Source organism: Salvelinus alpinus, chromosome 23 (assembly GCF_045679555.1).
Source record: "Salvelinus alpinus chromosome 23, SLU_Salpinus.1, whole genome shotgun sequence".
NCBI lineage: Eukaryota > Metazoa > Chordata > Actinopteri > Salmoniformes > Salmonidae > Salvelinus > Salvelinus alpinus.
In genome coordinates, this window is record NC_092108.1 from 39,409,048 (window position 1) to 39,422,714 (window position 13,667).

A 13,667-nucleotide genomic window follows, 5' to 3' on the forward strand; every position below is an offset into this window, starting at 1 on the left:
AGGAGAGGACATCAGTTCTGTATGTGATAACAATGATGGAGAAATCAGATCCCAACTATGAAAGCTGTCATTGCTTACATCCGCTATGACAGGCTCATTGTCCACCCTCCCAAAAGCCTGGAAGGGATGAGAGAGCCAAGCCTATGGGTTCGTAGCGTCAACCCCTCAGCACACACACACACCAACTGATTAATGGACTGCTGAATGTATCATTTTTTCTCTTGCTTTGCTTGCTTCTTTGCATATTATGTCTATCTCTGATAAGCTACCCAAGAAATGGCTGAAAATAAGGTTCATGAAATCAATAACTTGCTAACATCAGATAACATTCATATATTAGCCATTTCTGAGACTCACTTAGATAATGAATTTGATGATACAGCAGTAGCCATATAAGGATATAACATTTATAGAAAAGACAGGAATGCTTATGGGGGTGGAGTTGCTGTATATATTCAGAGCCATATCCCTGCAATGCTTCGAGAAGTGTTATTGAAGTGTTGTGGTTGCAGGTTCAACATCTAAAGCCTTTTCTTTTGGGGTGTTGCTATAGGCCACCAAGTGCTAACAGTCAGTATCTAAATAATATTTGTGATATTTATAGCGTATGTGATGTAAACAGAGAGGTCTACTTTCTTGGGGACTTGAATATTGACGGGTTTTAATCAAGCTGTCCGCTCAAGAGGAAGCTTCTCACTGTAACCAGGGCCTGTAATCTGGTTCAGGTTGTTAATCAACCTAACAGGGTGTTTACAAACACTACAGGAACAAGATCATCCACATGTATTGATCACATTTTTACTAATACTGAATAACTTTATTCTAAAGCTGTATCCGTACCCATTAGATGCAGTGATCACAATATAGTGGCTATACAGTATCCAGTGTATAAGAGATCATACAAAATATTTTGCTGTGACTCTTATGTGGTTGATGTTAAAGATATGTGTTGGTCTGATGTGATTAATAAGGAGCATCTAGATGCTGCACTTGATGAATTTATGAAATTGCTTCTTCCAATCATTGATAAACATGCACCTGTTAAGAAACTGACTGTTAGAACTGTTAAGGCTCCATGGATTGATGAGGAATTGAACAACTGTATGGTTGAAAAATTTGGGGCAAAAGGAGTGGCTAATAAGTCTGACTTGCACATCTGACTGACTGATTTACTGCAATGTGTGTGTGTGTTACTAAACTCAACAAAAAGAAGAAGTAACTGTATTATGAAGCCAATATCAATTATATAGAAAAAACTGTGGAATACTTTAAATGAAATTATTGGCAGAAAGACATATTCAACTCCATCTTTCATCAAATCCGATGGCTTATTCATCACCAAAACCATTTGATGTTGCCAGTTATTTTAATGAATACTTCATTGGCAATGTGGGCAAACAGGCAGGAAATGCCAACAACCAACAGTGAGCCATTGTACTCATGCATAAAAAAACAAATAATTCAAGAAAAGCATTGCAAGATATGACTCCTATCTGTCATATCTTTAATCTGAGCCTAGAGGAAAGTCTTTGTCCTCAGGCCTGGAGGGAAGCCAAAGTCATTCCACTACCCAAGAGTGGTAAAGCAGCCTTTACTGTAGACCAGTAGATCTATCAGCTTGCTGCCAACTCTTAGCAAACTGTTGGAAAAAATGATGTTTGAGCAAATACAATGCTACTTCTCTATCTGAACAACAGACTTTCAGCATGCTTATTTTTGTATTTTTTATTTAATCTTTTTTTAACTAGGCAAGTCGGTTAAGAACAAATTCTTATTTACAATGACAGCTTACCCCAGTCAAACCCGGACAACGCTGGGAAAATTGTGTGCCACCCTATGGAACTTCCAATCACAGTGATACAGCCTGGATTTGAACCAGGGAGGACACTTATTGCACTAAGATGCAGTGCCTTAGACCGCTGCACCACTCGGGGGCCCAAGAGTACCCCTTTAGAGAAGGGAACTCAACATGTACTGCACTGACACGAATGACTGATGATTGGTTGAAAGAAATTGATAATAAGAAGATTGTGGGAGCTCTACTGTTAGATTTCAGTACAGCCTTTGATATTATTGATCATAACCTGTTGTTGAGAGAATTTATGTGTTATGGCTTTTCAACCTCTGCCATGTAGTGGATTCAGAGCTATCTGCCTAATAGAACTCTGTTTTCTGTAATGGAAGATTTTCTAATGTCAAGCAAGTAAAGTGTGGTGTACCGCAGGGCAGCTTTCTAGGCCCTCTACTTTTTAACATTTTTACCAATGACCTGCCACTGATATTAAACAAAGCATGTGTGTCCGTGTATGCTGATGATTCAACCATACACGCATCAGCAACCACAGCTAATGAAGTCACTGAAACCCTTAACAAAGAGTTGCAGTCTGTTTTGGAATGGGTGGCCAGTAATAAACTGGTCCTGAACATCTCTAAAACTAAGAGCATTGTATTTGGTACAAATAATTCCCTAAGTTCTAGACCTCAGCTGAATCTGGTAATAAATGGTGTGGCTGTTGAATAAATTGAGGAGACTAAATTACTTGGTGTTAGCTTAGATTGTAAACTGTCATGGTCAAAACATATAGATTCAATGGTTGTAAAGATGGGGAGAGGTCTGTCAGATGCTCTGATTTTTTGACACCACACTCCAAAGTCCTGCAGGCTCTAATTTTATCTTATCTTGATTATTGTCCAGTCATATGGTCAAGTGCTGCAAAGAAAGACCAAGTTAAGCTGCAGCTCGCCTAGCACAGAGTGGCACGTCTTGCTCTTCATTGTAATTAGAGGGCTAATATTAATACTATGCATTGCCAGTCTCTCTTGGCTAAGAGTTGAGGAAGACTGACTGCGTCACTCCTTGTTTTTAAAAGAAACATTAATGTGTTGGAAATTCCAAATTGTTTGCATAGTCAACTTACACACAGCACTGACACGCACACTTACCCCACCAGACATGCCACCAGTGGTCTTTTCTCAGTCCCCAGGTCCAGTCCCCAGGTCTAGAACAAAATAAACATTCATGTGTTGGAAATTCCAAATTGTTTGCATAGTCAACTTACACACAGGACTGACACACACACTTACCCCACCAGACATGCCACCTTGGGTCTTTTCTCAGTCCCCAGGTCCAGAACAAATTCAAGTAAACGTACAGTATTATACAGAGCCATGAGCACATGGAACTCCCTTCCATCTTATGTAGCGCAAGTGAACAGCAAACATGGTTTCAAAAAACAAATAAAGTAACACCTCATGGCACAATGCCTCTCCCCCATGTCACCTACTTGTTGTGTGTATGTACTGACATGTATGTGGAACTGATAGATGCACACACACATACTACATGTTAATGTTTTTTAAATGTATGTAAATTGTAAAATCTTTTGTCTGTAATGTCTTTTCCGTTATATGTCGGACCCCAGTAAGACTAGCTGTCGCCATTTGTGTCGGCTAATGGGAATCCTAATAAATCAAAGCAAATCACCCAAGCAATTCACTCTGCTACTGTCTGGCAAACGGTATATGCACACACACACATAGCACATACATACGCACCAACACAACACAAACACACATACATACACATTACACACACACAGGCACACTCACACACTTTTACACAAATCATTTGCTGCTGCTACTCTGTTCTTTATTTTACTCTTATTATTATCCATCCTGATGCCTAGTCACTTTACCCTGCCTTCATGTACATATCTACCTCAAATACCTTATTATTATCTATCCTGATGCCTAGTCACTTTACCCTGCCTTCATGTACATATCTACCTCAAATACCTTATTATTATCTATCCTGATGCCTAGTCACTTTACCCTGCCTTCATGTACATATCTACCTCAAATACCTTATTATTATCTATCCTGATGCCTAGTCACTTTACCCTGCCTTCATGTACATATCTACCTCAAATACCTTATTATTATCTATCCTGATACCTAGTCACTTTACCCTGCCTTCATGTACATATCTACCTCAAATACCTTATTATTATCTATCCTGATACCTAGTCACTTTACCTGCCTTCATGTACATATCTACCTCAAATACCTTATTATTATCTATCCTGATGCCTAGTCACTTTACCCTGCCTTCATGTACATATCTACCTCAAATACCTTATTATTATCTATCCTGATGCCTAGTCACTTTACCCTGCCTTCATGTACATATCTACCTCAAATACCTTATTATTATCTATCCTGATGCCTAGTCACTTTACCCTGCCTTCATGTACATATCTACCTCAAATACCTTATTATTATCTATCCTGATGCCTAGTCACTTTACCCTGCCTTCATGTACATATCTACCTCAAATACCTTATTATTATCTATCCTGATACCTAGTCACTTTACCCTGCCTTCATGTACATATCTACCTCAAATACCTTATTATTATCTATCCTGATACCTAGTCACTTTACCTGCCTTCATGTACATATCTACCTCAAATACCTTATTATTATCTATCCTGATGCCTAGTCACTTTACCCTGCCTTCATGTACATATATACAGTACCAGTCAAAAGTATGGACACACCTACTCATTCAAGGGTCTTTCTTTATTTTTACTATTTTCTACATTGTAGAATAATAGTGAAGACATCAAAACTATGAAAAAACACATATGAAATCATGTAGTAACCAAAAACGTCTTGCACACTCTTGCACACTCTTGCACACTCACACGTCTTGCACACTCTTGTCATTCTCTCAACCAGCTTATTTTAGAATAAGGCTATAACGTAACAAAATGTGGGAAAGGGGAAGGGGTCTGAACACTTTCCGAATACACTCTATATCTGCCATTTCTATTACATACTGTATGTCTCAGGGATTATTTTGCGACATTGCTTTTGTTTAATAAACCTACAGTACCAGTCAAAAGTGGAATCATATGGAATCATGTAGTAACCAAAAAAGTGATAAACAAATCAAAATATATTCTTCAAAGTAGCCACCCTTTGCATTGATGACAGCTTTGCACACTCTTCGCATTCTCTGAACCAGCTTAATGAGGTAGTCACCTGGAATGCATTTCAATTAACAGGTGTGCCTTGTTAAAAGTTAATTTGTGGAATTTATTTCCTTCTTATTGCGTTTGAGTCAATCAGTTGTGTTGTGACAAGGTAGAGGTGGTATACAGAAGATAGCCCTATTTGGTAAAAGACCAAGTCCATATTATGGCAAGAACAGCTCAAATAAGCAATGAGAAATGACAGTCCATCATTGTATTAAGACATGAAGGTCATTCAATCTGGAAAATGCCAAGAACTTTGAAAGTTTCTTTAAGTGCAGTTGCAAAAAACATCAGGCGCTATGAGGAAACTGGCTCTCATGAGGACCGCCACAGGAAAGGAAGACACAGAGTTACCTTTGCTGCAGAGGATAAGTTCAATAGAGTTACCAGCCTCAGAAATTGCAGCCCAAATAAATGCTTCACAGTGTTAAAGTAACAGACATATCTCAACATCAACTGTTCAGAGGAGACTGCGTGAATCAGGCCTTCATGGCCAAATTGCTGCAAAGAAACCACTACTAAAGAACACCAATAAGAAGAAGAGACTTGCTTGAGCCAAGAAACACGAGCAATGGACATTAGACCTGTGAAGATCTGTCCTTTGGTCTGATGAGTCCAAATTTGAGATTTTTGGATCCAACCGCCGTGTCTTTGTGAGACGTAGAGTAGGTGAATGGGTGATCTCCGTATGTGTATTTCCCACCGTGAAGCATGGAGGAGGAGGTGTGATGTTGTGGGGGTGCTTTACTGGTGACACTGTTGGTGATTTATTTAGAATTCAAGGAACACTTAACCAGCATGGCTACTACAGCATTCTGCATCGATACACCATCCCATCTGGTTGGGACTATCATTTGTTTTTCAAAAGGACAATGACTCAACACACCTCAAAAGCTATTTGACCAAGAAGGAGAGTGATGGAGTGCTGCATCAGATGACCTGGCCTCCACAATCACCCGACCTCAACCCAATTGAGATGGTTTAGGATGAGTTGGACCGCAGAGTGAAGGAAAAGCAGCCAACAAGTGCTCAACATATGTGGGAACTCCTTCAAGACTGTTGGAAAATCATTCCAGCTGAAGCTGGTCGAGAGAATGCCAAGAGTGTGCAAAGCTGTCATCAAGGCAGAGGGTGGCTACTTGGAAGAATCTGAAATATAAAACATATTTTCATTTGTTTAACACTTTTTTTGGTTACTACATGATTCCATATGTGCTATTTAATTGTTTTGATGTCTTCACTATTATTCTACAATGTAGAAAATAGTAAAAATAAAGAAACTTTTTGTATTTGTATTATCAATTTGTATTATTATTTTTAAACTCAGCATCGTTGGGAACTGCTCGTAAGTGAGCATTTCACTGTAAATTCTACACCAGTTGTATTGGGAGCATGTGAACAATACAGTACATACACACACACACCTGAAGACACAAGCTCTCACACACACACAGCCATAGGCAACAATTGTATCAGAATGATCAATATGAGTAAGAATTTCAGTCTGGCCAAATCTCTAAAAGCAGTCGACACAAAGACTTCCGAGTTGTGTTTAACTGGCATTGTCTCCACTCCTGTTGACTGACGCTTTTGTCCGACCAGCCATACCTCCAAAACACTGTTTGTGAGTAACCCGGACGTTTACCAGATTATCTCAGTTTGTTTAGACCATTTACCAGGCTAGAAATAGCCTGTCACTTAGCACCTGTTATTTACTAATTTCCTTCAATAGCGTGCCGGCGAACATGACTCTCTAGCAGCCGACCAACGTAAAACAAAAACAATATTATACTGAAGTTACTCCATTTCTAAAATAAGAGGAAGTAGAATGTCACGTCAGAGAGAGAGAGAGAGAGAGGGGCAGGGGGTGGGGGAGAAAAAGAGGAGGGAGAGAAAGAGAGACATGCGGACAGACAGAGGGGGAGTAGAGAGATAGAAGGGAGGGAGAGGGAAAGAGTGCCACCCTGACCTGAGTTGAGAGAATGAATGGACAAGAAAGACAAATTATCCTCTCTTCAAAGACATTCCTTTCTCACGGTTATGAGTTTATGAGTTATGAGTTTATGAGTTATGAGAGGAAAGCAGTTTAAGATCTGTCATGATAAACAAAAATGAACAGTGCGTTAGCTTTAAAGACCGACTGCTGCTAAAATGCAACTAATTTCTTGAAAAACGGCCTATTTGGCATCGACATGAGTAAGAAACATTTATTCTAGTGTCAACATTGACTACAAAGTGTAAACAGGATAATTTTGGTCATGTAGTCAATCTCATCTAAAACGGAGTTTGGGACCTCAGTGAGCCACAACAAGTAAATTAAGGTTGAGTTTGGATTATAAGTATGTCAACAAATCATGCCCCCTTTTGCCAAGCTCCACGTGCATGTCGCCCCTCTGCCCACTTCTCTTCCCTTCATTGAATGGGGCTCCATTGTTTCATCGCCCCCAAACGCATTCAAAGGATCACTGGCCCTTTACGGATTGACCATGACTCCACAGCCAAATGTTCGATGATCTGCATGCCCTGCCGAAGGACCTTCATATGCGGTCGGAGTAGGTGCTAGGAGTTCGTCGGCCCCCAGGTCTGCACCAGTAACAATAGCTTGGTGTCCATCGACCGGTGTAGGTGAGTAACCAGAGATACTGGAATATAATGACCACTCTGGAATAACTTAACTAGCAATGTTAGATAACTACCTACATATTCAGCAAAATAACGTTATCTTTTGATAAAGCAACGCAGGTTAGCTGACTTCAGTTGTATAATCTTTTTTCTTGGTTTGATAAACTAGGAGGTTAATTACCCAGCCAAGCAGATACAAGTAGTAGAGCCATTTTGGTTGTGAAGGCATTATCAAAAAGCAATTTACCACTTGGCTGTCTATTGTATCACCCTACCACAGGCCCTCCCAGTCAACACCACCTCATAAGATAAGGAAGTACATTGTTGAGGATTGCCTGTTGCAGTTGTTCGAGAGATGTCCAGTTTGCAAACCGAACATGCAACATAGAGAAGACCAGCAAGGGGAGCCCTCAGCATCACGCAGACATGCCTTCGCTTTGAGCATTCCTATAAATAGTACAGGGAGGACACTTGAATCAGGTTGGTGACATTTGACCCTGTCAAAGGTCAAAACTGTTTAGAGTGTTGTCCTAATTCACCTTCATAACATAGCCTGGTGGAACCAGCCTGATCGCTGCATGTACCATTCTATTTCACTTCACATATCAAAATATCTGAAGTGAAATAGAAAGTTGAATGCAGCGATCAGGTTGGTTCCACCATGTTAATCATAACCACCATTGATAATGTAATCAGTGCTATGTGTGTGTTGTGTGTAACTGACCAGTATATTTGATGAGAGGCCAGGAGCTGATCTACGCTGCTATGCCCATGAATTGGGCACTGGGAAAAATACCATATCTCCAGCCTCACCTCTTACCTGCTCACCAACTGTCGTCGATTGGGAAACCAGAAATGGGTAGGTTTAGTCTGACCTGTTCAAACTTCAACATAGTACATGTTTGTTTGTCAAATATCACCTATCCTAACTGCCATTGGTAATAGAACAGTGACTGTGTATGTGTTCACAGATGCATCCATGGAGCCAGCACTTGCCAGCACTTGCAAGATGATGTGATGGAGTCCAGACCTGGCACTCTGTATTAATATTGCATATAGATTGTGGCTTCTATCAATGTAATTGTCTGCATCATTTCCAAACCCCCATATATATTGTTTTGTAAATATATATATTATGTTATATATATTTTTTAAATATATTTTCAATTTGATTATTTTCCACTAACCCTAACACCCCTCCCCTAATTGGAGTAAACGAATGGACAACAACACTTAGGCTTCTACTTCCAGCTTATACAGTACATACTATATATTTTACATTAGTTATCTTTTGTTTGTTTTTAGTCCCAGCCTTCAGCTACACTCAACCCCTCCCATCTATCTTTGAAGACCATCCAGTTTGGATTTCTTGCTGCCATATATTTTCACACTGGGCTGTGAAAAATATACACAACTTTTACTTGTATTGTCTTTTTTATAATTGAATTGAATGGTATCAGTCAATATGGGAAGGGAGAAACCCTGTGTATTCTGCACTAGGATCAGGGAACTCCTGCTGTATACGGGACACCACACAGGAAGGAATGACCACTCTGACATGTTTGCCAAGATAGCCCCATTACCACCAGACAAAATGGACACAGTATCTGTTTCGGCTGGGAATGACAATGAAAGGTGAAACATGCACATTGTTATATTAGCAGGACACTGCTTCTATGGTATTATGGAAAGGGTTGTTTATTCTACATGTACCTGTTACTACATTTGAAATGTATCGAAACATTTAGTTTAGAATATCTACATAAATTCAGCACTTGCATTCTTATCATATTACTCTGTAGGCTACTGACGATTCAAAAGCTTCCTCCAGCATCTCACCATACATCTGCCTGTAGTTATTGAACTCAACCTGCAGGAGGTTTGTTTGTTGTGATTGAGTGGGAGGAAACAGCTGCGGGCAAGGTTCTGACAGATGGGTGTGTCTGGGTGGTGGCAAGGACACACCCAAGTAACCCACAGCAAACCACACCCCCAAGCCAACTCATGTTTGGCTTTGGTCATGGCCGCCAGCATTTCTTGAGGAGCCAAAAAACAAGGCCAAATCAGCCGGTGCAGTTTCCCTTTAAAGATTACAGTCGGCACAATGGCAAGTCTAACAAAGCTCTTAGGAAGTGCCTTTTTAGGTTTTTTGTTTCTCCTAAGTTAAGTGCATTAGTCAATAAAATAACAGAAAGCATATTAAAGCTATCAACACTGTTAGTTAGGTGGCTAACGTTAGTTAGGATATGGGTTGAGGGCAGGGTTAAGGTTAGGGTTAGAAGTTAGATTAAAGGGTTAAGATTAGGGGAAGAGTTAGCTAACATGCTAAGTAGTTGCAAAGTAGCTAAAAAGTAGTAAGTAGTTGCAAAAATGGCAAAGTTGACCCTGATGAGATTCAAACACGCAACCTTTGGGTTGCTAGAAGTTTGTGTCATACGCCGAAGTTTGTGTCATACGCCCACCCATCCATCCATCCACAGGCTTTGCCTTAAATAACCTTCTGTTTTATTTAACCACACAAAATGTAACATATCATACTAATTTGAGTGGCCTGGATTTAATTCTAGTCTAATGAGACCCAGTTGATCTTTGTAGAACTTTCACTGTTAGGAAAAAAAAATACACAGTTCTGTCTCATGAGGTATTTGTTTATGCACAGGAGCGTACACACACGCACACCACTCTATCATCAGCATGTAACTGAGTAAATGCAGAGATTTGAGTGTTGCCTGAGCAGTATCAGTGGCGTAAAGTTCTACTTGAGTCGTTGTTTTGGGTATCTTTGACAACTTTTACTTTTACTCCACTACATTCTTAAAGCAAATAATGTACTTTTTACTCCATACATTTTCCCTGACACCCAAAAGTACTCTTTACATTTTGAATGCTTAACAGGACAGGAAAATGTTCCAATTTACACTTTTATCAAGAGAACATCCCTGGTCATCCCTACTGCCTCTGATCTGGTGAACTCACTAAACATAAATGCTTAATTTGTAAATTATGTCTGAGTGTTGGAGTGTGCCCTTGACTATCCGTAAATAAAAAAACAAGAGAATTGTGCCATTTGAATTGCCTAATAGAAGTAATTTTAAATGATTTATACATTTACTTTTGATACTTAAGTATATTTTTGTAATTACATTTACTTTTGATACTTAAGTATATTTAAAACCAAAAACGTTTAGACTTTTACTCCAGTAGTATTTTACTGGGTGACTTTCACTTTTACTTGAGTCATTTTCTATTAAGGTATCTTTACTTTTACTCAAGTATGACAATTGGGTACTTTTTCCACCACTGAGCAGTATGTCAGACCTAAAGGTCTCCAAACAGTGGCTTCCTCCATACTGAGACTCACTAACACAGTAACTTTTCCAAGACCTGCGCTAACATGAAGCATTTCCCGTCTGGTTTAGTCTGGGGCCTCCTGGCAGATACCAGATATAAAAGGCCTAGCGTGCCTGGATCTCTCTCCGCCTTGTTCCGCCCCATGAAGATGAATGGCTGCTATCAGTGGACCCATCTGGAAACATGGCACTCTGCTCCCCACGCTTTCATCCCCGCTCACAGACCTGACAGCCACCCGGCAAGCCAACAAGGACCTTCCAATCAGATGTGCCCCTGCTGCAATAACACTGCTCTCTAGGCCAATCAGATTGCAGGCCCTTTGCGAAATAACATAGAACTGTAGCATATGTGCAGTAAAACACTGTTGTAGCAATCTTTGGTTCTATCGCTAGTGATGCTGCTGGTGGTAGCGGTGATGCTGGTTGGACTACAGATGGAGGAAATGGATGGTAAACTGTGGATGTACACAGTGTGGGGCCACCAGTAGGCCCACCACTGTAGTGGAAACTCAATTAACTGGAAAGGTACAGTATTTTCAGTCAATATTTAAGTATCCATTTTTTATTCTCATTGAGATCAAATCCATTATCAACCTCAAAACGTCATCCTGTCACGTTTTTGCAAAAACATTCGGCATCAACCAATTGATTCTTATGTCAACTGGCTATGCTACCAGCTGGCTTTGCAGTGCCAATGGGAAAAGAAAAGCGTCACAGGGTTGATGCTTATGTCAATACATTGCAGTCAATAGCAAAAGATAAACATCAACCAATTGTTGATACTTCTGTCAATACATTCCAGTCAATGGGAAATGATGAACAGAGGAAAATATTACTCAGATAGACATGTCTCTTTCTCTCTATTCTCTAATCCCCCCTCTCCGTCTCTCTTCTCTCTCTCCCTCCCTCCTTCTCGTTGCCACCCTTTGTCTCTTCCTATCTACCTCCTCTTTATCCCCACATCTCTTTTCTCTCCCTCCCCCTTCTTTCACCCCCCCTATCTCCCTCCTCCTCTCTCTCTCTCTCTCTCTCCCACTCTTCTATCTCTCTTTCTCCCTCATATCTCCCCCTTCTTCCTTCACCATCTCCCTCCCCTCCTCCTTTCATCTATCTCTCCCTCCTCTCTCTCACCTCTGTATGTCTGTTGACTCTCTCAATTCAATATCAATTTTCAGTTTCAATTTAAGGGATTTATTGGCATGGGAAACATATCTTTACATTGCCAAAGCTAGTGAAATAGATAATAAACAAAAGTGAAATAAACAATAACGTTTTTTACAGTAAACGTTACACTCACAAAAGTTACAAAAGAAGACAGACATTTCAAATGTTATATTAGGTCTATATACAGTGTCGTAATGATGTGCAAATAATCTCTCTCCCTCCCCTCTTCTCATCTCTCTCCCCTCACTCCTCTAGCCCCTACCCCTACTCCTTCACCTCTCCCATTCCTCCCCCTCCTCTCATTTCTCTCTCACCCACCTCTGTATGTCTGTTGACTCTCTCTCCCCTTCCTCCTCTCGTGCCCCCTCCCTCCTTCACCCTCTCCCTTTCTCTCTCCCCCTACCTCACTCCCTCTTCTCTCTCCCTCCTCCCCCCTCCATTCTCTCTCCCTTGACGCATAAATATGCATCAAGGGCATTGACGTGTAACTCAATACATCGCGTTCAAGGCAAAGAAAGTTGGTGATACAGCTGCAATGGGTAAATTGGTGAAAAACTCAGTCAGGCACGGAGACAGGCAGACAGTTTTAATATCTTTTTCAGAATTAATTCCAACAAGACACATTCCCAGACACATTCCCATTGACCGCAATGTATTTTTTTGTGACCATCTTTTTCAGTGTTGTCAATTTTATTTTTCAGAGGGGGGGTTACAGGTACAAAAACAATCAAATAAATCTCCACCCAGAAACCATGCTTCCCAGCAGTGCTGCCTGCCAGCAGTAATCTTCTCTAATTGATTGAGAGATTCAAGAGGCTATCATCGTTAAATATTTTTCCATATTGTGTTCCAGTTAAAGCGTGGTTCAGATTCAATTAACTCAGTCAACCATACTTTCTTAATGGCTAGCTCAGAATATGAGCTTTCCAAAAGTTGTTTATATATTATAGAGATAAGTCCTTTCGGGAGCCCAGATCATTTATTTATAAATCCCATCACTAGATGTTTTGGTAGCATAGCTGACACAAGCTGACCTAAGTTGTAAATATAGAAAAAAGGAGTTGCCTAGTAATGTGTATGTATCTTTCAAATGAATGTTCTCAAACCATTACTGTCCATGATATGGTAAGGGTACAGATATATTTGGACCATTGGGGGGATGCAAAAGAGGCCTAAACTCTATTAAACATTCTAGCTGTCTTGATATCCTAACAAGCAACCATATTGATATAGCAATTTTCCAGGAAACACACCTCCTCCAAAAGGAGACACATTGAATAGAGAACCATTTGTACAAATAGGCTGCTTTTTCATCAGCCCCAAACAAAACTAAAGGTGTAATCATATTGATACATAACAACCTCAAAATTACCATCTTGGGTAAAGGCGAAGACCAAAGAAGGCAGAATCACTTTCCTTAAACGTGTCCATAATGGAAAGAAAATTGCCTTTATTAATCTGTATGCTCCAAATTCATATGATCCTATATTTTT